General features: G+C 36.2%; 1 long non-coding RNA gene across 1 annotated transcript in view; it reads right to left on the bottom strand.

Moving 5' to 3' along the window:
• Positions 1 to 23,633: 23,633 nt before the first annotated feature.
• The window catches only part of LOC102162836 (uncharacterized), a 33,214-nt gene continuing 30,383 nt past the window's right edge, over positions 23,634 to 26,464 (bottom strand). The window contains exons 5-6 of the long non-coding RNA XR_014807845.1: positions 25,818 to 25,871; positions 23,634 to 25,663 (exon numbers count right to left, since the gene is read on the bottom strand). This is a non-coding gene — a long non-coding RNA (uncharacterized LOC102162836). The remainder of the gene's footprint in view (positions 25,664 to 25,817; positions 25,872 to 26,464) is intronic.

The following is a 26,464-nucleotide window of genomic DNA, read 5'->3' as shown; positions in this document are numbered from 1 at the left end:
AACACAATTTATGGAATGGGAAAAAAATAATTTCAATGTTGCGACTGACAAGGGCTTAATCTCTAAAATATGCAAACAACTCATACAACTCAACAGCAAAAAAAGCTAACAACGCAATGGAAAAATGAGCCAAAGACCTGAAGAGACATTTTCTCCAAAGAAGATACACAAATGGCCAAGAAGCGCATGAAAAAATGCTCAACATCACTGATTATTAGAGAAACGCAAGTCAAAACTACCATGAGATACCACCTCACACCAGTCAGAATGGCCATGATTAATATGTCCACAAAGAACAAATGCTGAAGAGGGTGTGGAGAAAAGGGAACCCTCCTGCACTGTTGGTGGGAATGTAAGTTAGTACAATCACTATGGAAAACAGTACAGAGGTACCTTAGAAATCTATACATAGACCTACCATATGGCCCAACATTCCCACTCTTGATCATATATCCTGACAAAACTTTCCTTGAAAAAGACACATGCACCCACATGTTCATTGCAGCACTGTTCACAATAGCCAAGACATGGAAACAATCTAAATGCCCATTGACAAATGATTGGATTAGGAAGATGATATATATATATATATATATATATATATATATATATATATATATACACAATGGAATACTACTCAGCCATAAAAAAGAACAAAATTATGCCATTTGCAGCAACGTGGATGAAACTAGAGACTCATACTAAGTAAGTCAGAAAGAGAAAGACAAATACAATATGATTATCACTTATATCTGGAATCTAATATAAGGCACAAATGAACCTTTACACAGAAAAGAAAATCATGGACTTGGAGAATAGACTCATGGCTGCCAAGGGGGAGGGAGAGGGAGTGGGATGGATTGGAAACTTGGGGTTAATAGATGCAGACTATTGCTTTTCGAATGGATAAGCAATGAGATCCTGCTGTGTAGCAATGGGAACTATGTCTAGTCACTTATGATGGAGCGTGGTAATGTGAGAAAAAAAGAGTATAGACATGTATGTGTAACTGGGTCACCATGCTGTACAGTAGAAAATTGACACAACACTGTAAACCAGCTATAATGGAAAAAAAATTATGTATAAAAAAAACTTTCTCTAGCTGATCAAACAAGAAGGAATTAATTAAATTTTTGAAAAAATAATATAGCTCTCACTATCAAATATGAATACAGATCACAATCCTTCACTAATTATAGTATGGTATTGACAACAAAGTCAACAGGTAGATTATTGTGATAAAATGTATAAGGCTCTGAAATAGTAATAAATAAAACTTCACAAAGAACAAATAAAGGAATCCTCAAAATGAATGGATTAATAATTACTGTTCAATAGATAATGTTGAAAGAATTGACTAAATATATGGAAAATTCAAGTCGAGATTTTTTTTTTTCTCACATGATTCAACAAAACAAATTCCAGAGTTTAACGAAATTTTTTTAATAAAGTAAAAAATAAGTACAAAAACTTTCTACTTGACTCATACAAATGAAGAATCCAAATAGCTGTTATAAAAATGCAGCTTTATGAACTGGTATACTATGGAAATCTGTATATATACCCATGAATAGGAAATGAAATATAGATGGTCTTCACAAGGAAAATCATTGGGAACAAAGTATCAGGTGCTGTGTCTTATTTCTCTCCTTCTAAAAGTAATACAAATTTTTGCCCTGATGTTCTTCATGTATCTATTGTTTTTCTCTCTCTCTAGACCCTTCCTTAAAACCTGAATCCCAACTAACCTTAGTGGGTTTTCCCCATATGCAACATTAACCATTAGCTCGAGTTCCCGCAATGACCTGCAAAAACTCTGACTTTATTTTTCATATTACTAGGAAGGGGTAATATGATTTAGCTCAAAAAACAGGGGTTAATATCTCCAGATCTTCCTCTTCTCAGCCAGCCTATTGTTTTCCCTGTCCAAAAGTCTTATCTGCCACAGAAGTTTTAATTAGCAGAACTATAGTGCTTGTATTTACAAACCAGCTTAGACTCAAAAAGGCTATTTAATTTCTATTTTCAGAAAAATAGAAATTAAAAAAGGCTTCAGTTGTTTAATTCATTTTCAATTGCTGACCCTGAGGAGAATTATAACCAGTGCTTCTGATTATAATCATAATTGCAATTTAAAGCTGATCATTTTTAAGAGATGCATTTGTTCCTGGTTATTTGTGAGTTATTTCACTTAAGCTTATTTAGAAGTAAGAGAGGATTTGGTGGACATCAAGTTTCTAATGGCTCATTTTAGAACATTTAGAGTTTTAGAGTTAGAATGAAAGAAACAAGGACACAAACAAACCCTAGTTTCCACTCTGACCCTTTATCCCTCTCTCATCCCTTCTGTGATTCTCTACCAATGTTCTTCTCAGGCTCCTTCATTTATTTTAGACTATGGTGCCTGGTTTTATGCCTTATTCTACACACTCACATTCTGTCATCCTTGGTGATAATAACATCACACAGTGTCCTGGATGCTCAGGTCACTTTGCTTCATCTCCAGTGGCCCTCTCTCCTCCACCCAAGCCCTCCAACATCATGGCCAGAGCCTGGCTCTTATCATCTGTCAATGCTTTACCTCTAAAAATCACAAATCCATGGATCCCACACCTTCAATCAACCTCCTATCTTCCCAATCACCCACTACCCATTCTATCCACTCAATATCCATATCCTGTTCAACTACTCAAATGGTAGCCATGACTTGGCCCATTGACCTCTCTCCTTTTTCCCAAACCTCCAGACTCTCCCTTTTATATTATGTAGCCAAGATCATTACAGTGATCATTTGAATAAATTATTTCCAATAGCTTAACAATGTAGTTCACTGGTCCATCATTTTTTAGTCATAGCCATTGGGCAAAGCCCCAAACCTAGGTGAATATATCTATATAATTTCCTCATGGCTGCATCAATGAAACCAAGAGCTGTTGGAGAAAGTCACATTTAGTGGAATAACAGCTTCACAGCAAATTCATGAATGCTGGATTCAAATGGTACTAAGAACTGCAAGAAAAAAAAAAACATTAATATTCCAAACTCACTCTTCACAATGACTATTTTCAAACTTTTTCATAATTAAAAAAGTTTAGCTCCCCATATTTGTATATTCATTCTCATATTCTCTTTACACCTATCACCATCTCTCTTCAATCTTTCAATTCTACCTTTATTTCTCTAAAGGAATACACATGTTTTTTTCATTGTACTTGTTATAGTTATAATTTATACGTTCCTATAATTTAATGTAATGTGCATTATAAATTATATGAATCAGGAGAAGAATCAAGATGACAGAGTAGGAGGACATAGAATGCACCTCCCCCCATGAACGCACTGAAAATACACCTCCATGTGGAAGAATTCTCACTGAAAATTGTAGACTAGGAGAAAGACTCCTATACAACCAAGGCTGTAAGAAAGAGTCCCACATAACTGGGTAGGATGAAAAGAGAAGAGATCAGGTCAGGACATTTATCCCAGCAGGGGAGTCAGAAGAAAAGGGAGATCACACAGCTGATGATTCTCTCTAGGGAGTGAATGGTTCAAGTCACACATTGGGTGCCCCAGCCCTAAGGTTCAACACAGGGAAGACAATCACACTTAGCTGGTTAGAGGACCAATGAGACTAACAGCAGGGCTGTGAGAAGCCTAGAATCTGCTTGAGAGGAGTGCACACATGCTTGCTTGCTTCCAAAGCAGGGCAGAGAGGGCATATTGAAAACTTTACAAATGGCTAACTTGTTTTCCAGTGCACACCCCAGCCAGAGCCAAGTAAATGCTCCAGCCCTGCTTGCTTTATAATGCAGCTCCACCCTGGGTCTAGGTCTGCCAAGGCTAAGGACAGAGCTCAGCTGTAAGACTCATAGGTAGCTCACACCTGAAGTGGCATCTGAGCAGGGTAGGGACAATCATTGCTGGGGCATACACAACCAGTGAATCAGAAGCAATCCAGGTCTCAGATCTTGCCAGACTGACACAGCTCACACCCCAACCCATGCCAAGAGCCCACATAGGTCCCACTTGTTCTATGGTGCAACTCTGCAGCAATGCAAAGGTCCCAGTGCTGGGAGCAGGGGTGAGGGCAGAGGATAGAGCGCACACTTGAAGGGAACAGAGCCAGTTTGGCCCCAACTCTCAAGGCTTCTGCTCCAGCAGCTTGGGATATGACTCTACCCTGGATAGGGTAGTAGAGCACCAAGAAGAGAAGAAACCCTGGCTCTGTCCCTAGACCCTCCTTCTCCAGCCCCACACCCTATCAAAGTGATAGCTGCCAACATCTCCTGAGGAAAGATGTGATTTATGTTTACATCGAATTCAGCTCTCTCACCAAAGCTACTGAGCAAATGTAAGCTGTATAGGAATGTGTCCACATAAGAACACCCATCAAGCTGCCCCCCCCCAAAAAAACCAAAACCAAATCACTCCCAGACAAAAAACATCCAGGACTAAACAGTTTCACAGGGGAATTCTACTAAACATATAAAGAAGAGCTAATACATATCCTTCTCAAACTGTTCTAAAAAACATTGTCTAGAATGGAACACTCCCAAATCAAGCCATTACCTCTATATCAAAACCAGACAAAGACACTACAAAAAAAATAAAATTAGAGTCCACTATAACTGATGAATATATATGCAAAAATCCTCCAAAAAATACCAGCAAGTTGACCAATTTATAAAAAGGATCACTCACCATGATCAAGTGGGATTTATTATAGGGTAATTCCAAAATTGATTCAGTATTCACAAATCAAGCAATGTGATACACCACATTAACAAAAGGAAGTAAAAAAGCTCACATAATCATTTCAATAGACAGAAAAAGCACTTGACAAAATTCAACATCCATTAGTGATAAAAAGCTCTAATCAAACTTGATCTAGAGTACATATCTCAACATAATAAAGTCCATTTATGACAAATCCACAGCTAGCATTATACTAGATGGTAAAAAGCTAAAAGCCTTTCCTCTAAAGTCAGAAATAAAACAAGAATTTCCACACTCATCACTTCTACTTAATATAATTTGGAAATCCTAGCCACAGTAATCAGGTAAGAAAAATAAATAAAAGGTATCCAAATCAGAAGCGAAGAAAGAAACCTGTTTGCAGATGACATGATACTATATATAAAAAACTATAGTCTCTAGCAGAAAAATATTAGAATAAATGAATTCAGTAAAGTTTCAGGATACAATATTCATATATAGACATCTGTTACTTTTTTGTACACTAATAATGAACTGCCAAAAAGATAAAGCAATCTCTTTTAAATTGCATTAAAAAGAATAAATACCTAGGAATAAATTTAACTAAGGAAGTGAAAAATTTATACTCTGAAGACTATAAAATCCTGATGAAGGAATTTGAAAATGATCCAAAGAATTGCAAAGATATCCTATGTTCTTGGATTGAAGAATTTTAAATTATTAAAATATCCATAATAACTAAAGCAATCTACAGATTTAATGCAATCACTATCAAAATACCCAGGACAGTTTAAACAGAAAAATCAATCATAAAATTTTTATGGGACTACAAAAAAACCCAAATTCCCAAAACAATATTGAGAAAAAAGAACAAAGCTGGAGGTATCATGCTTCCTGACTTCAGACCATACTACAAAGCTACAGTAATCAAAACAAAATGATACTGCCAAAACAAACAAGCAAACAAACAAAAGCCATAGAGCAAAGAAAAAGAATGGAGAGCCTAGAAAAAAGCTTTGCACTTATGATCAATTAATCTACAACAAAGAAGGCAAGTATGGTGAAATACAGTCTCTTTATTAAGCAGTGCTGGTAAAACTTGTCAGCTACATGTAAAAGAATGAGATAAGAACATTTCTTCATACCATATTAAAAAAAAACTTCAACAAGGATTAAAGATCTAAATCTAAGACCTGAGACAATAAAACTCCTAGAAAAGATCATAGTCAGAACACTCTTCATAAATCATAGCAGTATTTTTCAATCTGTCTCCTAAGGTAAAAGAAATAAAAGAATTAGGACCTCATTAAACGTAAAAGCTCTTGAAAAGCAAAGGGAGCCACTGAAAAAGTGAAAAGATTATCTAAGAAATGGGATAAAAATATTTGAAGGTGATGTGATCAATAGAGTTAATACTCAAGCTCATACAACTCAATATAAAATCAAAAGACAAACAATCTGATTAAAAAGTGGGCAGAGAATCTAAATAGATATTTTTCCAAAGACATACAGATGCCCAACATATATGTGAAAAGATGTAGAACATCACTAGTTATTAAAGAAATGCAAGTAGAAAATACAGTGAAATATCACCTCACACTGGTAAGAATGGCCATCATCAAAAAGTCTACAAATAATAAATGCTGGAGAAGATGTGAAGAAAAAGGAACTTTTCTACACTGTGGGAATGTAAATTGGTATAGTCACAATGGAGGACGATATGAAAGTTCCTCAAAAAACTAAAATTAGAATAACCATATGGTCCAGCAATTCCACTGCTGGGTATATAGCTGAAGAAAAATAAAAACATTAATTCTAAAGGAAACATGCACACTAATATTCATGGCAACATTATTTATAATAGCCAATGTATGAAAGCAAAATAAGTGTGCATCAACAAGATGAATGGATAAAGAAGTTTTATATATATATATATATATATATATATATATATATATATATATGTATGTATATACACACATACATACATATAAATCATACATTATACATTATTTATATATGTTATATACATAATAGAATACTACTCAGCCATAAAAACAAATTCTGCCATTTTCAACAACATGAATAGACGTGGACCTAGAAAATACTATGCTTAGTGAAACGTCAAAGACAAATAATCAGTTATCACTTATGTGTGGAATCTAAAAATAAAACAAATATCTAACAAAACAGAAACAGACTTACATATACAGAGAACAAACTTGTGGTTACCAGTGGGAAGAGAGAAGGAGAGGAGGGGGAAGACAGGAGTATGGAATTGAGAGATACAAACAACATTGTTTAGATATATTGTACAGCATGGGAAAATATTATTTTGTAATAATTTTAAAGATAGTATAATCTAGAATTATATTGAATCACTGTTGTACATCTGAAACTAATTTAATATTGCAAATCAATTATACTTCAATTAAAAAGAATTATATGAATTGTTATATATTATATGCTATGAATTATATGAATTATTTATTATTTTGTGAGAATTTTTAATCAATAAAAATCTACTCATTAGATTGTTCATGAGGGCAAAGCCACATCTGGTTGTTTACCATTCTATGTCTACCAACCATTATAACACCTGACAATAGTAGATACTTCAAAAAGTATTTATACTGAGAGAATCAATACATAGACTTCAGTATATACATTAAGTCACTCTTAAACACTCCTTATGCCATAAGAATAGTGCTCACACTGAAATGTCTTCAGTATATGTCTAGTATAATATATGTGAACTGTGATCCCCCTTCACACTTTTTCAAGTCAGTTCTGTTCCAAATAGTCATTGCTTTCATGTACGGTTAAATTATCCATTATTTTTCCTGTTCTTGCTTGCTTTGATAAAGTATCAAAAAGTACATTTTTTTACCTTGACTAAAGTCTTTAAATATATGATTTTAAAACATTTTGGCAGTTGATATACGTTATGCACTGTGATAGTTGCTGAGAAGAGACTTGAGATGGATGCAAAATAAGATATAAGACCTACCACCCAGGTATTACAATCTCATGAGAGAATTCTTTTATAAATGTCCAACTGTTATAATTAGCTTCTCATTCAAATGGCATAAAATCCAAAATAACAGGGGTTCAGGTAAGACAGAAATTCATTATCTTGTCATTAAATATAAGTAGTGCAATATAATTATGGGAGTCCCATCATAATTAAGATCACAGGTTATTTTCTCCTCACAGCCCAGCATGGTTACTCCTGCTCCAGCCATTGCATCTACATTTTGAACAAGGTAATAAAAAAGGCACATTTCCCCCTTTTATGACATTATATGGATCTCTGACACACCAATATCACTCATTCTTCTTTGATAAAACTTAGTTACAAAGCTGCTCTTAGCTGCAATGGTGGTTGTGAAATGAACCACTAAAAAATTTACAAGTTCTGATACTGAATAATGTGAGGATGGATACTAGGAAGCATTCTTTAGCATGGTAGGAAACTCTAAAGAAAAGTATGATAAATAATAAACTAGACACACAAACAAACATAATGAATGAACATAGAAGAGAGAAAGCAATTCTCTTGGAATTGGAGTAGATTTCACCATCAGGAGAAATAGTTCTTCATACATCAAAAAGATCTAAACAAAGAGATTAAAAATAAGAGAGAGAGAGCAGGGCAAGGAGGGGGCAAATCAAAATGTGAAATCCAAAAAATATAGAGTAGTGAGGGGAGGGTTGAGTAGTCCAGAGTGGCCAGAACCCTGGAGCTGGACTGTGTAGCAGGGGGGATGGAATGTGATGGAGATTTAAGGATGAAAAGGTAGATGGAACTTAGGATGCTGAGAGTTGTGAATAAAAGACTGAATGCATGTTTGGTATTAATATTCAAGACACTGTAACCATTGCTATTGTTTTCATTCCTGTTTAACTATTAAAATGTTTCCATTTTGAATATTACTCAGCCATAAAAAAGAATGAAATAATGTCATTTGCAATAACATGGATGCAAGTAGGTATTTTCATACTAGGTGAACAGACTTGTGGTTGCCAAGAGTGAGGGGGCAAGTGGAGTAGATTGGGAATTGGGGGTTAGCAGATGCAAACTATTACACTTAAAATGCATAAGCAATGAGGTTCTACTGTATAGCACAGGGAACTATACCAAATCTCTTGGGATAGAACATGATGGAAGATAATATGAAAAAAATAATGTGTATATATATTATATACATATTTGTATTACATATATGTAGGACAGAGTTACATTGCTGTACAGAACAAAAAATATGGCACAACATTGTAAATCAACTATAATAAAAAATTTTAAAAAATCTTTCCATTTTTGTTATTCCTTCATTAAATATGGAAACCTGTAACCATTGCTTTAGATGTTAAATCTTGCAGAGACTAGAGATTTTGGCTTTATTCATGTCCCAAGTATGGCATTTTGAATCATCATCATTACTTTATAACAGAAAGGAAGTCACAGAATAGAAAGTCTGCACTACCCTGGCTCCTCCCGTTGAGTTGAAATTACATTCTTCAGATATATAAACACCAATGAGAACCTAGGTAAGACATGCGAAATGTGCTTTTACGATGAAACAGCTTCTTAGAGTCACTGATTTTCCCACATCTGTTCAGGTTCAAGAGTCTTCAGCTTATTCAGCCAGATAAAGGCACATGCCCCCTATCTCTGGGTATTGGTAGCAGGAGAGGGTGAGTGGGGATAAGAAGAGATCACCAGCTGCTTCCTGTCAACCTAGAAGATGGGTTTGTGAAGCTGCCATCTGAGCAAGGGCTGGGGTTAAATCACTGTCTACTGACACGTGTTATTAGGAAAGCAGCAGGGAGTGGTTTTTCTTCCTGATGCATGAATACTTAGATCTGGGGCTCTTGTTGTAGTTCTCTCACTGGGATGAGCTCAGATGGGAACAGTGAAAACAAAACATTCATGCCTCTGATATTTATGTTGCCAGTCATTTTGCCACTCCTTGTAATTATACAAAACATGACTAATATCAGCTTTACTTTCTACTTATTCTGCAATGAAGACATTTGACCATATTTTGTCCTGATCCATGGGAATTGTGTGTGTGTGGTCACATGGCCTATAAAAAAAATTTACTATGTTATCCTAGAAAGACAGATGATGCTGTTACTGAAAGAGCAAAAAACTTTGCTTATAAGGAATGGAGGTACAGAGAAATATCCACTGTGGTAAACATAAGTCCACTGAGATGTTCAATCACATAAAAGAGGTCCATCAATGAGAAAGCTGGGATTTTTTTTCATTTACTTTTTTACATAAGGTAGAACTTTCAGTGTTCTTCAGTGAAGTCCTGAGCCTGGTTTTTAAATGCATCTAAACACACATATTTCTAATCAAGCTCCTGATGAGAAGGTAATTCTCTGCCAGTAGAGAGTAATTCAGGTATAACCTAGCTTTCACCAGGCTGCATCAGCCTGTGGGTGGAACAGGTCGTATTATGATAATAGGATGATGCTAAGCTGATAGCTCCTCACCACAGGACCTCAGTAACAACCCCTCCGCTCCTCACTTGTTTCTGGGAGCCCCAGGACGTCTCCTATGTGGAGTGGACAATTCCCCAATGAACATATCAAGTCACAGGCTAGCTGGTGCTCATCCTCTGGGGCAATAGCATTTCATGCTCCACGGCAGGTTCTGCTGGAAGAATATTTGAGGTGTGCATTGCTTTGCTTTCAATCTTCATCATCCCAGATCCACACCATATTCCACATAGTTAAGAATTTGAACTCCTCCAGAACTCCTGTTGCACTAAATGCCTACAAGAGACTGAAGCAACACAATTTCTACCAAACATCCTTGCTAAAAATAGTCTAAGATTTTTGGTGTTGATTGAATGGTTTGTTGATTTTTACAGCCTTTCCTTCTCTAGGGCTCAGGCCTAGTCCCATTGCGCTCAGTTTGCAGACAGAAATCATAGAGGTCTCTGATTCCCCAGTGCTCCCATTTCTAACTCCAGACTCTGAGCATAACTGTCATCAGAAGCAGTGTGATCACACTGAGAGGGTATGGGGAGCTGCAACGGAGGGTCAATAAAGATCACACTTCAAGGTCTAACTCAGTATTTCTGAAAGCACTTACAATCTTAGAAAAGGAATATTTTAAAATGTAATGCCTCTCTCAGTAGTCAAAAATAAATTTATCTTTTGCAAATCTTCTCCCACTCAGTAGATGGCCTTTACATTTTGTTGCAAAAATCACTGTTGTTTGATGTAGTCTCACTGTATATTGTTGTCTCCTTTGTTGTAGATTAATTACCCATATAAGTGTTGGTTCCTCTCTGGGCTCTCTATTCTGTTTCATTAATCTACATGTATTTTTTTGTGCCAGTACTATATTGTTTTAATCACTGTTGCTTTTTATGGTTTGAAATTACAGAAACTATAGATTCAACATGGGGTTAATATCTAAAACATACAAAGAACTCATAAAACTCAACATCCAAAAACAAACAACCCAATAAAAAAAAATGGGCATAGGGTCTGAATAGACATTTTTTTCTAAAAAAAATACATACAGATGACCAACAGGCACACGAAAAGATGCAAACATCGCTAAAATCATTAGGGAAATGGAAACCAAAACCACAATGAGATATCACCTCATGACTATCAGAATGCTTATTATCAAAAAGACAACAAAGTAGGAGTTCCCTCTGGTGGCCCAACAGGTTAAGAACCCAACTGGTATCAAGGATGTTGGTTCGATCCCTGGCCTTGCTCAGAAGGTTAAGGATCTGGCATTGCTGCAAGCTTCAGTGTGGGTCACAGATGTGGCTCAGATCCAACTTGCTGTGGCTGTGGTGTAGGCCAGCGGCTGCAGCTCCATTTCAACCCCTAGCCTGGGAACTTCCATATGCCACAGGTGCAGCCCTAAAAAGCAAAAAATAAGACAACAAATAACAAATATTGACAAGGATGTGGAGTAAAGGGAACAGTTGTGCACCATTGGTGAGACTGTTAAGTTGGGGCAATCACAGTGGAAAACAGTACGGAGGTTCCTTGAAAAATTAAAAATATAGAACTACTGGGAGTTCCCGTCGTGGCTCAGTGGTTAATGAATCCAACTAGGAACCATGAGGTTGCGGGTTCGATCCCTGGCCTTGCTCAGTGGGTTAAGGATCCATCGTTGCTGTGAGCTATGGTGCAGGTCGAAGAAGCTGCTTGGATCTGGCATTACTGTGGCTGTGGCATAGGCTGGGGGCAATAGCTCCGATTAGACCCCTAGCCTGGGAAACGTTATATGCCATGGATGTGGCCCTAGATAGAGACAAAAATAAATAAATAAATAAATAAATAAATAAATAAATAAAATTAAAATTTAAAAAATAGAACTACTGTAGGATTCAGTAATTCTTCTACTGAGTATTTATCCAAAGAAAGCAAAAATAATAATTTGAAAAGACAGATACACCCCTATGTTCATTGCCACATTATTTACAATAGCCGAGATACATACACACATAAGCAACCTAAGTACTCATCAACAGATTAATGGATAAAGAAGATGTGGTATATATATATAATGAAATGCTGATCAGCCATAAAAAAGAATGCTATCTTGCCAACTGCTACAACATGGATGACCTAGAGGGTATTATGCTAAATGCAATAAGAGAAAGACAAATTCTGTGTGATCTCACTTATGTGTGAAATCTAAAAAACAAATCAAACATAACAAAATGGGAACAGAGTTATAGATACAGAGAAAAAAAACAGGTGGCTATCAGAGAGGAGGGGATGGAGGGAAAAAATAGATGAGGGAGATGAAGAGGTATAAAATTCCAGTTGAAAAATTAATGTCACAGATATGAAATGTACAGTGTGGGGAATATAGTCAGTAACTATGTAATATCTTTGTATGGCAACATATCCTATGTTGCACAACAGAAACTATAATTTAGTGTTGTAGGTCAATTATACTTTAAAAACTAACAAGCAAACTCATTGAACAAGAGATTAGTTTTGTGGTTACCAGAGCTGGGGTGTAGGGGGAGGTGGAAGTGAATGAAGGCAGTCAAAAAAGACACAAATTTCCACTTGTAAAATAAGTACTAGGGATGCAATGTCCAACATGATATTAACACTGCTGTATGTTATATATGGAAGTTGTTAAGAGAGTAGATCCTAAGAGTTCTCATTGCAAGGAAATTTTTTTTTTATTTAAGTTGTATCTATACAAGATAAAGGCTGATCATTATAGTGATAATTATTTCATGATTTAAATAAAATCATTGTATGGTACACCTTAAACTTACACAATATTGTATGTCAATCATATTTAATACAACTAGAAGAAAAAATTTACCTTTCCCAACTTCACTATCAGAAAAACATAAAGAGTGACAGTCACCAGGGTTATTCCACCAGGGCTCCAGCAACCTATGAACTTGTATGGCAGCCTCTTATTAGTGCACCCCTCACAACAGAGTTATTTTTTACGTCTTGGGTGTACCAATGATTTCTGTATTTCCACCTATTACATGACATCAGAATTGTGTCAGGTTCTATGTTAGGGGCTGGGGGTGGGGATCCACACAGTTTTATTGGTGCTGCAAATTGTCATAGCTTACGTCTAGTATTTCATGCCTTCTCACCACATACAAGCAAAAATTCCCTCAGCAGCTCCCCTCCATGCCTCTACTCTTGCAGGAAACTCTCCAATGCCCTCATCTACCAACCAGCTAAATTTACACAAGAACTCAAAATCATTAGTCATTAGGGTAATGCAAATTAAAACCACAATGGGATACCACTACATGGCAATTCTAATTTCAAAATGACTAAAATTATAGGGAAAAAGAGGCTAAAATACCAAGCACTGATGAGGGAACAAAGCAGCAGAGCTCTTATACATTGCTGGTGGTAAAGCAATTTGGTGGTTTCAGATAAAGTAAAACATATTTACCATATGACTCAGCAACCCCATTCTCTTTATTATCCAAAGAGAATAAAAACTTATGTTCACCACCAAATCTATATGTGAATATTTGTTGTGGTCTTATTCATAATCGCCAAAATCCAGAAATATCCAGATGCCCTGAAATCTAAGAATGGATAAATTACCATCAGTCTATCATATCAACAGAATACTACTCAGAAATGAAAAGGAGCAAATTAGTGGTTCCTACAACACTATGGATGACCCTTAAATGCATTTTTCTAAGTAAAATAAGCCCGATCCAGAAGGCTACATATTGCATGATTCCCTTTATAGAACTGGGAGAATTTTAAGAGTGAAAACAAATTACTAGTTTTAAGGGATGTGGAGTTGTGTTGACTACAAAGGGACACCAGAGAGAATTTGGGGGGAATGATGGATATCCTCTATATTACATTTGTCAAAACCATACATCTGTACTCAACAAAGAGTGAATTTAACAGCAAATACATTTTTTAAGAAATCAGGCTTTGTTTTACTTCCTCATGTAAGGAGCTTGGAAATCACCATGCTGTCCTAACAAGTGAAAATCTGGAGTTCCCGTCGTGGTGCAGTGGTTAACGAATCCGACTAGGAACCATGAGGTTGCGGGTTCAATCCCTGCCCTTGCTCAGTGGGTTAATGATCCGGCATTGCCGTGAGCTGTGGTGTAGGTCACAGACACGGCTCGGATCCTGCGTTGCTGTAGCTCTGGCGTAGACTGGCGGCTATGGCTCCAATTAGACCCCTAGCCTGGGAATCTCCATATGCCACGGGAGCAGCCCAAGAAAAGACAAAAAAAAAAAAAAAAAAAAAAGTGAAAATCTGAACAGACCAAAAAATCAACAACTCTTCTTGGATTCCTAAGAGAGGGAAGAATGCATGGTAAATCGCTGGACTCAAGATTAGAGAGACTGACGGCAGCTACAGAGAATAAAAACTTACCAAGGCAGAGACTGAAGAGCAGAATCCACTGTGGGAACGAGTGCTGGGGCAGGAAAACCTGAACTGTAACTGATGAACTGCTGGAGGTTCAGTGTGAACAAGTCTGAGAGTTACAAAGTCCAGGGGTACCTGGTCAGAGGGTTCCTTTGTGATATGTGAGATTTACCACTGTGAGCACAACCAAATTCTCACAGAAAGTATCAGAGAAAAATCTCCTGGGGCATGAGGCGGAGGGGAGGTAAAGGAACCATTTTGAAATAAGCAAGAACACATTCCTTCTTCTTAAATAGCCTGCCATCAGGAGAAACTAATTAACCAGAGCCTGACCTGCTGGGGTTTTATCTCAGCCTAACTGGCCTGGGAAAGGAAACTCCAGTCAACTCAAGAAAAACTGCTCCCTATCCCACCTGAGGAAAGAGGAAAAAGCCTTGAAACACTTGTGATGTGCACAATCCAGAGGCACAGGCTCACTAAATGACTGACACTTGATCACAGGACTCTGGAATGCTGCCCTGCCACAACCACCTCAAACCACATTACCAAAGGCCTATTTACAATGGTTCCTTTTACCCAATAAATTGTGTCCAGCTATTGAGAAAATATTACAAGGCACACCAAAAGCCCCAAAACACAACTAGGAGAGACAGAGAAACATCAGAATCAGACATGGCAGAAGCATTGGAATTAGCGGACTAGGAATTAAAGAAAAAACATGATAATATTGCAAGGGAGTTAGTGGATAAAGTACACAGCATGCAAGAACAGATGAGCAATGTAAGGAAAGCAAAGGAAATCCTAAGGGGGGGAAAAACAAGAAAGAAATGCTAGAGATGAAAAAGCTGCAATAGAAATAAAGAATGCCTTTGATAAGCTAATTAGTAAACTGGATGGAACTGTGGAAAGCATCTCTGAGCTAGAAGATATACCACAGAATTTTCAGAAACAGAAAAGCAAAGAGAAAAGTGACTAAAAAGAAAAACAGAGCAAATACTCAAAGAGGAAGGAAACTATAAAACATGTAATGGACATGTAATAGGAATATAAAAGAAAAAAAAGGGGAAGAGAAGAAATAATTTGAAACATAATGACTAAGAATTTCCCCACAATTAATGCCAGTCACCAAACCACAGACCTGGGAAATTCAGAGAACACCAAGCAGGGTATACGCCAAAAAAAACCACTACACTCAGGCATATCATTTTAAATTACAAAAATAAAAAAAGAAAAGATAAAGAAAAAATACTAAAAGAAGCCAAGGGGGTGGGGGACCCACCTATCTACACAGGAATTAAGAATTACATCCAAATTCTCAGAAACCACACAAACAAGAAAAGAGTGGAGGGAAATATTTTTAAAAACTTTAGCAAACTAACTTCTGTACTCTTCAAAACTATCTTTCAGAAATGGAGGAGAAGTAAAGGTTTTTTCAGACAAACATTGAGGGACTTAGTTGCCAGTAGACTTGCTTTGCAAAAATGTTAAAGAAGTTCTTTAGGTAGAGGAAAAATAATACACAACTCAGATCTGTATAAAGAAAGGAAGAGCATTGATGAAGGAATGAGTGAAAGCAATAAAAACATATTTTTTTCTTTTTATGTCCGCACCTGCGGCATATGCAAGTTCCCAGGCTGGGGATCAAATTGGAGCTGAGCCTATGCCAAAGCCATGGCAACACTGAATCTGAGCCACATCTGTGACTTAAACCACAGCTTGAAGCAGCACTAGATCCTTAACCCACTGAGCGAGGCCAGGGATCGAATCTTCATCCTCATGGTTACCAGCCAGGTTTGTTACCACTGAACCACAAAGGGAGCTCAAGAACTTTTACTTTTCTTGTTTTTAATTGATCTAATATATAACATTCTGTTCAAAATGATAATACCAACAGTGTATTCAGCTATTTATTTTTATATATAATGTGTGTATATACGTATGCTTACATGTAGGGTAAATGAATGAGAGTAGTAATACAAGGGATAGGAGGAAGAAATTAGGCTATTTTTTTATGAATAGTACTCACACTATCAGTGAAGTGGTAGAGTGTTATTTGAAAGTGAAGCTGGAGTTTCTTAGCCCAGAAACATCCATATGCCACAGATGTGGCCGTAAAAAGGAAAAAAAAAAAAAAGTGTACTTGGATTAGTTGTAAATGTATATATGTATATTACAATCTCTAAGTCAACCATTAAAATAAGTTTAAAAAAATTATAACTGACATGCTAAGAGATAAGATGCAATCATATGTAAGGCTCAATTAAAACCACTAAAAGGCAGGAAAAAAGTAAAAGACAAAAATAAGAACAAAGGACCAGGGCAACAAATGGAAAACAGCAATAAATATAGTCTATCTTAATCCCCCTGTTCAATAATTACGTTGACTATCAGTGGTCTAAATATACCAGTTAAAATATCGGCATAGTGCGTCAAAAAACATGACCCAATTATGTCTTCTTTGCAAGAAACACATTTTAAATATAAAGCCACATAAGATATTAAAAGTAATGGATAAAGAAAATAAACCATGCCAGAAATAATTTTAAAAATCAGGAGTAGCATATTAATTTCAGACAAAGCAGACTTCAAAGTAGGAGAAGTGATGAGAAATTTAAAAAAAGATTTATCATCATTACATAATGATAAAAGGTCAATTCTTCAAGAAGACATAATTCTTAACATGGATGCACCTAACAACAGACTACCAAATTACATGAGGCAAAAACTGATAGAACTGCAAAAAGAAACAGATGAATCCACTATCACAGTTGAAGACTTCAACACTACTTTCTCAGAAATGGACAGATCCAGAAGGCAGGAAATCAGTAAGGACATAGTTAATTTCAACACCACCATCAGCCAATGGGATATAATTGACATAAGGAACAAAAGTAGAATACACAGTTTTCTCAAGCTCATTTGGAATACTCAACAATATAGACCACTTATGTGTTATGGGCCCTAAAACACACCTTAACACATTTAAAAGAGAGAAATCGTACATTGTCTGCTCTCATACCCCAAACTGGAAATCAATCAGAGAAAGATAACTAGGAAGTCTCAAAACATGGGCTGATTAAACATACTTCTATATGACACATGGTTCAAAGAAGATACTGCAAGAAAACTTTAAAAATATTTGGAAAATGAAAACACAACTTAACAAAATGAATGAGATGCAATAAAATCAGGGCTTAGAGGGAAATTTATAGCATTTTTTTATACTTGAAAAGAAGAAAGCTTTAAAATCAATGATCCAAATTTCTACCTTAGGAAAGTAGAAAAAGAACAGCAAATTGAATCCAAAGGAAGCAGAAGAAAATAAATAATAAGAATTAATGCAAAATTGAGGGTCAAGATTAATGTAATTTACCCTCAAATAAATCAGAAAAATATTATATATGTATATGTACACAGACAATAGATAGACAAATAGAATAAATTATGAAACAGATGTGGTAAAATATTAGCAATAGATGAATCTAGGTAAAGGTATTTGAGTGCACTCTTTTTATTTCACAACTTTTCTGTACTTCTAAAAAGTAAAAGACCAAAAAACAATGAAACCAACCAACCAAAAAAAAAGAATGCAAAATTAATGAAATTAAAATAGGAAAATCAATAGAGAAAATCAGCAAAATCAAAAACTGATTCTTTGTAAAGACCGGTAAAATTAATAAGCCTCTAGAAAGACTAAGACAAAACGAAAGACAAAAAGTACTAATATCAGAAATACTAACGCTAGAAGAAAGGGCCATCACTTTACAAAAAGAATTAACAATCTGAATAGTTCTCTACCTATTAAAGAAATTAAATTAAAATTTAATAATGACATGACTCCATGAAGGGGATGGTGAAGTATAGAATTAACCTACTAATGTAGGAAAATGATAATCTGACCATATACGAAAGGCTAAAGACTGAAAGATTTGTATACAACTGTTGTACTTTAGTTAGCAAATGTATTTTTCACAGAGAGATGGGTTAGATATTCTGAAGATACTTTATGTATAGACTGGAGTTGGACAAACAAGTAAATATCTTACAGATGATGAGAGCCAGGCTTTTCAATGTAGAAAGAAGTTACAAATAAGAAAAAGGGAAAACATAGAGTGAACTTTCTGGTATTAAGACTAGAATCAAAGGTATCATTTTAAAAACTATATAGCCACAGGAAAAAAAATTGATGTGTTTGTATGCATGAGTTAGTATACATGCATATATTCCGACCTCTGTTCAATGACGGATTTGGAAGTAATGACACTCTACCAGGAATGAGCACACCTAGAAGCCCAGACCTTGATTTATAAATATTGTTCTCCAAACAAAATGGAACCAGGATTCTTCAGAGAAGTGGTCAATCCCAGGAATGGGGGAGGGAAAATAAGATGAGGCTGGGGCATTGCATGGTTCCAGAAAGTAAATAACTTCTCAAATAGGATGTGATGTAGGCATGTTGAATAAGCAAAGGACCCAACCAAAAGAAGCTCTCAATGGTCAAAGTGAGAATGATTTCGACAAATAATAAATAATTGTAATTTTGGATTATAACACATAGAATAAAATAAATACCCATAAGCCCATACTGACAAATGTAAATCAGAGAACAAATTATGACTTTATGGAGGAGAATTCTTCCTTCCAGAATTGCAGTTGATAAGTATTGAAGGAATAAGAGAAAATCACCATTAGAATGCCACAGTAATAATTATTATAGGCAAGCTCCACCAGTGGGATAAAAGCATGCAAAGAAATAATATGTATATAGTAGCAAAATAGGACGCATGAAACCTGACACAACCTTGATCTACTGATCAAAGTCAACATCACTACTAAGACATATCAAATTCATATGCCCTGTGACATGATAAAACATTAAGAAAGCCACATCCCTTTTTAATATTCTTGCCAAAAATGTATAACCTCAATCTAATTATTAGAAAACATCAGGCAAACTCAAATTTAGATAGAATCTATTTAAAAACAGTTTTTAAATGATCAATATTCAGAGTTCCTGCTGTGGTGCAAAGGGTTAAAAATCCAGCATTGTCTCTGCAGCAGCACAGGTTCAATCCCTGGCTGGGCTCAGTGGGTTAAGAATCCTGCATTGCTGAAGATGTGGCATAGGTCACAGGTATGGCATATGTCACAGCTGTGGCTCAGATTCAATCCCTGGCCCAAGAACTTCCATAGACTGAAGGTGCAGCCAAAAAAAAAAAAAAAGGAAAAAAAAAGTGACCAAAATTGTTCAAAGACCAATGTTCATTTCTTAGTTTTGAAAACAGTGCTATGATTATGCCAGATATTAACATTAGGGAAAACTGGTTAAAAAGTAAACAGGAATTCTATTATTTTGTAAGTTTTTGCTAAGCCTAGAATTACATCAAAATATAAAGTTCTTAAAATGTTCTTAGAAACATAAGTATTCAGGGAAAATCTTGGTTCCTTTCATAAACTCTAAAAACACTTTATCCTCCAGCTCAGGCTTAAAGATATATAAATATAATATTACCAAAATAAACATATTACAACTGTATTAAAGTTGTACAGGAAATGACATTCTGCCTCACAGCCTATAGCTGTGTATTTTATATTTGTGTAACTGAAGGCTAATTCTTGGAGTTTCCTTAGCATGAAAGAAAAATCTGCCTAAAATGTGTGTTGAAAGCTCTATTTCTAGAAAATAGAAAAACCATTAGCAACTTACAAATAGTTTTTCACATGTTTGCTCATAAGGTTCCAAATCTTCATGTCTGGATTCCTCCAGAGCAAGCTGTTAATAATGTAATTTGGGACTTCATTATTTGCTATGTGCATTGTATCCAAAAAAGACAACTTTTGGAGTTCTTACTATGGCACAGTGGGTTAAGAACCTGACTGCAGTGGCTTGGGTCACTGTAGAGGCACAAATTCCATCCCCAGCCCCGAAGAGTGGCTTAAAAGACCCAGAGCTGCAACACACAGCTGCAGGGTAGGTCGCAGCTGCAGCTGGGTTCTGATCCCTGGCCTGGGAACTTCCATATGCTGAGGGTACAACCATTAAAAAAAAAAGAAAGACTACTTTCTGTGTGGGTAATTATAGAGCCTTATGATATCTCTGCAAAGAAAATGAGATTTTTATGATAAATTCCAAAGCCTCCATTTCAAAAATTGAATAAGATGATACTTAACAAAATTCAGCTAGCTAAATTTAGGGCAATAAAATAAGAGTCCAATCAAGAATATTCTCTGGCTTTGGGCCCACCTCATTTCATTTGATTGTGAATAGAATACATTTCCATTCACAATAATCACTTGGTTCCAGCACTTGGTTATTCTTAGAGAGGCAACAAGTGTCAATAGCCATATTTGCTTAATGATAGCTGCTTTCTTATATGAAGGATCTATTTATATTTATTATTTCCTGTTCAAGTTGGCCACATGCTTGCTGACAGTTTACTAGAACAATCAATCAAGATGTGTCTCTCTTCCATGATTTGCCTGGTAGGCAATTAATACTCAGGCTGCCTCACTCCTTCTCCTATTTGAAATAATGTCTTTTGGTCCCAATATAGTATTAAAGACTGAATCAGATATTGAGAATGCATCATCTCCTTGTTGCAAGTAGAATATAAGAATGCGAATGTGTTTTGTTATTCTCAACTTTCCACACTTCCTGAACTATATTCTCCTTTTATGACTTACTCTGTACAAACTGGGGACCCCTAACTTTTGGCTCTCATGTGGGTTTGGCTAATTTGGGCCATAGGAAGAAAGCAGAAGTGGAAAGAGAAAGGCTATGGTATTTTCCCTTGTCTTTCTACTTGCCTTGCAATACTTCTGAGAATGTTTGCATTCCTCACGATATGTATTCTAGATGTGAATTTTCCTTCCCTTTTCAACATGCTACTGCCAAACCATTATACTTGGAAGGGCTGAATGCATCATTTACTGCCACAGTGTCTAACACATCATCTTTGACCTTGAAACGTTTTGTGGCAAAAAAGGTTTGACAGTATAATCACCCTGAATTTTACTTGGACTCCATCATCCAGAAGCAGCTGGTGTTTGAGGGTTCTTCCTCTAGTTTCTTCAGGAATTTAATCATAAACTGGTGATGAATTTTTTCATTTTTTTCCCTGCATCTATTGATATGACCATATGGTTTTTTTTCTTTAGCCTACTGATGTGGTGGATTACATTAAATGATTTTCAAATGTTGAACCAACCTTAAATACCTGGACTAAGTCCCAGTTGGCAGTGGTACATAAACCTTTTTACACACAGTTAGTTGATTTGCTAATATTTTGCTGAGGAATTTTACATCTAAGTTTATGAGAGATAATGGCCTGCAATTTTCCTTTCTAGCAATGTCTTTGTCTGTTTGGGGTATTACAGTAATCCTGGCCTCACTGAATGAGGAAGTATTCCATTTGCTTCTACTTTCTGGGAGAGTCTTTAGACAATTGTTATTTCATCCTTAAATGTGGTTAAAGTTCCTGAGGGTACACATATGGGCCTGGTGCTTTCTTTTTTGTTAAGTTATTAGGTACAGATTAAAGTTCTTTAACAAGTATAGACCTACTGATGTTATCTATTTCTCCTCTGAGTTTTGGTAGATGGTATCTCTCAAGGAATTAGTTCATTTCATCTAGGTCATCATATTTGTGGGCATAGAGTTGTTTGCAGTATTTTAATGTCCATGGAATTGGTAATGACGGCCTCTCTTTAATTTTTGATATTAGCAATTTGTGTCTTCTCTCCTTTCTTTTTTACACCTGGAAAGAAGTTTAATCAATTTTATTGATCTATTCAAATAACAGCTCTTGATTTCAATGATTTTTCTCTATTGATTATCTACTTTTAAATCATTGATTTCCTTTTTTTTTGGGGGGGGGGGCCCACACTCTTGGCATATCAAGATTCCCAGGCTAGGGGTCTAATTGGAGCTACAGCCACCAGCCTATGCCACAGCCACAGCAACACAGGATCCAAGCCATGTCTGCCACCTACACCATAGCTCATGGCAATGCCAGATCCTTAACCCACTGAGTGAGGCCAGATATCAAACCTGCAACTTCATGGTTCCTAGTTGGATTCTTTTCTGCTGGGCCATGATGGGAACTCCAAATCATTGATTTCTTTTATTTTTATTATTTATTTTCTTATGCCAGCCTATACCACAGCCACAGCAACACCAAATCCAAGCCGCATCTGTAACCTACACCACAGTTCACAGCAACACCGAATCCCCAACCCACTGAGCAAGACCAGGGATCAAACCTGCATCCTCACAGATACTAGTTGGATTCCCTTCCATCATACCAGAACAAGAACTCCTAGCATTTCCTTTTGAATCTTTCTCAGTTTCCATTTCTCTGCTTACATCACCCATATGTTCTTGCACTTTGCCTACTTCTCCATTAGAATTTAAAACAACCATCATTAACATGTTAAGGGCTGTGGCATATCTGAGTCTGGTTGTGATGTTTGTTCTATCTCTTCAAACAATGTTTTTTGCCTTTTTGGTATTTTTTTTTGTTGTTAAAAGCCAGATGTGATGTTCTTAGTTAAAGGTTCTGACTTAAACAGTTTTTTGTTTGTTTTGTTTGTTTGTTTTGTCTTTTTTTTGCCATTTCTTGGGCCTTTTCTGTAGCATATGGAGGTTCCCAGGCTAGGGGTCTAATTGGAGCTGTAGCTGCTGGCCTACACCAGAGCCACAGCAACACCTTATCCAAGCCACGTCTGCAACCTACACCACAGCTCACAGCAACACCGGATCCTTAACCCACTGAGCAAGGCCAGGGACCAAACCCGCAACCTCATGGTTCCTAGTCGGATTCGTTAACCACTGTGCCACGATGGGAACTCCTGAAATAGTTTTTAATGTAAGTTTTTATGTTCTTCTGGCTAGGAGTTAGTCTGTGTTTAATGTTTGCTGTAATTGTGAGTGTCCGAGGCTAAAATTTCTTCTGGCGTCCTTGTTTTTGTCTCTACTGCTGTTTTTGGATTTTCCTAGAAAATTTTCCTTAAAGTCAAACCCACGCAGTTCTTTCTTTTGTATTTTCCTGTTATTTCACAGGAGACGTGTTGATTTAATGTAAGTGTAGGGAGAAGAATGCATTCCATAGTTGTAGAATTAGGTCTCAGCCTTTTACTGAGCTGTGCCCCTGCTCTGTGACTCTTACCAGTGTTTCTGTTGTTCTCCCTTTAGGTGAGGCAGAAAGGCTAGAGGGGTCTGGAGTTAGATGTTTCCTTTGCCTCAGGATGGTTAGGCTCTGGTAAAATGGTTTCCCTTGATGATAGGCTTTGGTAAGAGAACAGAACGCTCTGGACAAAATTAAATATGACTAGTTTCCCCCTGTGTCTCCATAAGCAAAGGGAATTTTTTCTGAGCTTTACTATGAGAACCCTGTAGGAATACTTACAAAAGTATCAGGTGCCCCTAAGGCTAGGTACTCTAGAGGTTTCCTCTCAGATTTGCCTAACAATTTGTTCATTGTGGTTTAGGTATTTTCTTCCTTGGTACTTATTTCTGAGGTTATTTCTGCTCTTGGGCTTTTGCTCCAACAGCTTCTGTATCTGTATCCACCTGTCTCCTCAGTTTTAGTGTTAGTAGTTTACCTTGCAACCTCAATTCTCTGCTAAATCCAAGGAGAGTTTTTTTGTTTTGTTTTTTTTATTTGTGTTTTTAATGTCCACACCCACAGCATATGGAAGTTTCCAGGGATTGAATCTGAGCTGCAGCTGTGACCTATGCCATGGCTGCAGCAATGCTGGATCCTTAACCCACTGTGAAAGACCATGGATCAAAGCTGTGCCTCAACAGTGACTTGAGTTGCTATAGTCAGAGTCCTTAACTTACTACACCACAGATGGAGCGCCTAACGACAGTTATTGATTTTCAATGTGTTCAGCTTCTGTAAGAATGGGAGTGATGGGTTCCTAACTTCTTACACACTAGACCAGACACCAGAAGTTCTCAACATGTTATTTTTAGTTATAAAAATTGAAAACATGTAAATATCCATTACCTGGAGAGTGAATAAATTATGCTGTATTTATATACTAAATTATCCAACAACAATAAAAGTTAAAAACTAATGAACTAGAAATTTCTATCTCAACACTGATGAATACCATAAACATTTTGCTGAGGGGAAACATCAAATTTCTTTTGATATTATTTACATAAAGTTCAGAAATATGCAGAAAAGTACTATGTAGTGTTAAGGCATACGTAAACAAGGCAACAGAAAGTAGAAAATACAAAGAATTGCAAAGGAATAATAAAGTCCCAATTCAAGTTTAGAGTCATTGGAGAAGAGGAGGGGCAGGAAGGGGGGGTTACACAGAGCTTCCACAATATTGGTAACATATCATTTCTTAGCCTTGACAATAATTTCGTAAGCAGCCTTTTATCTTAAATATTGCAAAATAAATGAACATCCATACTTTGTAATACAATATAGCCATTAAGATGAATGAAGTAGAATTATGTATATAGACTTGGAAAAATCCCCCAAACATCTTTTTAAGAAAGCAAATCATAAAACCATATGAATGAAACGAGCCCATTTGAATATGAGTATATATGGCTATAACACACACAAAAGTTTATATATCAAACTTTTAGTGACACTTACCTTGGAGGGGACAACTTTAATTTGAGGAAAAGAAACAAAAAAATTCATGTGAGACTTTGCCTGTTTATGAATTGTTTGAATACTTTACCAAAAAATCTACTTGTTACTTATGTAATAGAATAACATTGCTTCCCTCCCCTAAAATGTTTAAACTTTATATATGTTAATAATGTACGTAAGAGTAAGAAGTTAATGAGGAGGAGTGATAAGAAGAGACTGTGAGAGTAAATAGGGTAAGAAAAAGACTCAAAGCTTCAAACTGAAACACTCAAGTTTTGAGGTCCTGAAGTGAGGAATCCTCTCTCCTATAAAATTCATTGTGGTAGACTTGTCCAGGTAGAGAGAACTCGAGAGTCTCTGGGCAGTAAATAGAGTCAAGGGTGAGATGATGGTTCAGCAACACAGGAACTTGAGTTCTTTGAATAGCATGAAATTCCTGGAATAGCATCATGACACGTTTATGAAATGCCTAATGGTTTTGTTTTCTATGTATATTTATAGGGTATAATCATGAACCTCTGCCCATGAAAATCTCCTTCAAAGAAATTCCCAAAGGAGGGGATCTGCCATCTGAAAAATGTTTGCCTCACCTGTAGTTGGTTAATACATCTCAAAGAGACATTTATCCCATATTTTGGGTTTGCCTAGGGAAAGAACAGAGATAGCATAAGATAGGTGGTTAGACTCTTGAATGGCTGCTTAACATTTAAAGTTTTATAAGAGTTTAATATTCATATTTTGGAGATAGAAAATATAACCTTAATTTTTTTTTATTCAGCGATGTTAGAATTTAAATCAACTATAGGTCACAAAAATATTTTTGAAAATTAGTGGAAGAATAATGTTGGTCAATACTTTCATATTTCAAAGTTATGATGGTGGTGCTAGAATACTTATATTCAGTGATCATAGACCCAAAGAAAACCAAGTACAGAGCAAGGGACAAGTTAGAAACAGGTAAAGTTTCCATTTACATTTGTGAAGACTCTGTCTCTTACTATGTCTTAGTTATTATATTGAAAAGGGAGCAGTGATCTTCAGGATATACTCAGTACGAAGGAAGTGAAAGTTAGTTTGGTGTCTGTTTCTCCTGGGGCATTAAACAGTTCTTCCTTCATCCACAAACAAAACATGCAACCTTCAGAAGGCATGAAAACATATTTTTAATTTAGTCTGTAGAATATATTTGTTACAGGAAGTGGAATATTTTCAACAAAATTGAAAATGAACTGACCAG

This window comes from Sus scrofa, chromosome 6 (genome assembly GCF_054392235.1).
Source record: "Sus scrofa isolate SSC_HxYL_T2T_F1_AM1 chromosome 6, Sscrofa_HxYL_maternal_Yorkshire_Landrace_v2.0, whole genome shotgun sequence".
Taxonomy (NCBI): domain Eukaryota; kingdom Metazoa; phylum Chordata; class Mammalia; order Artiodactyla; family Suidae; genus Sus; species Sus scrofa.
Note: the sequence above shows the minus strand (reverse complement) of the source record. Positions and strands in the feature narration are given on the sequence as shown.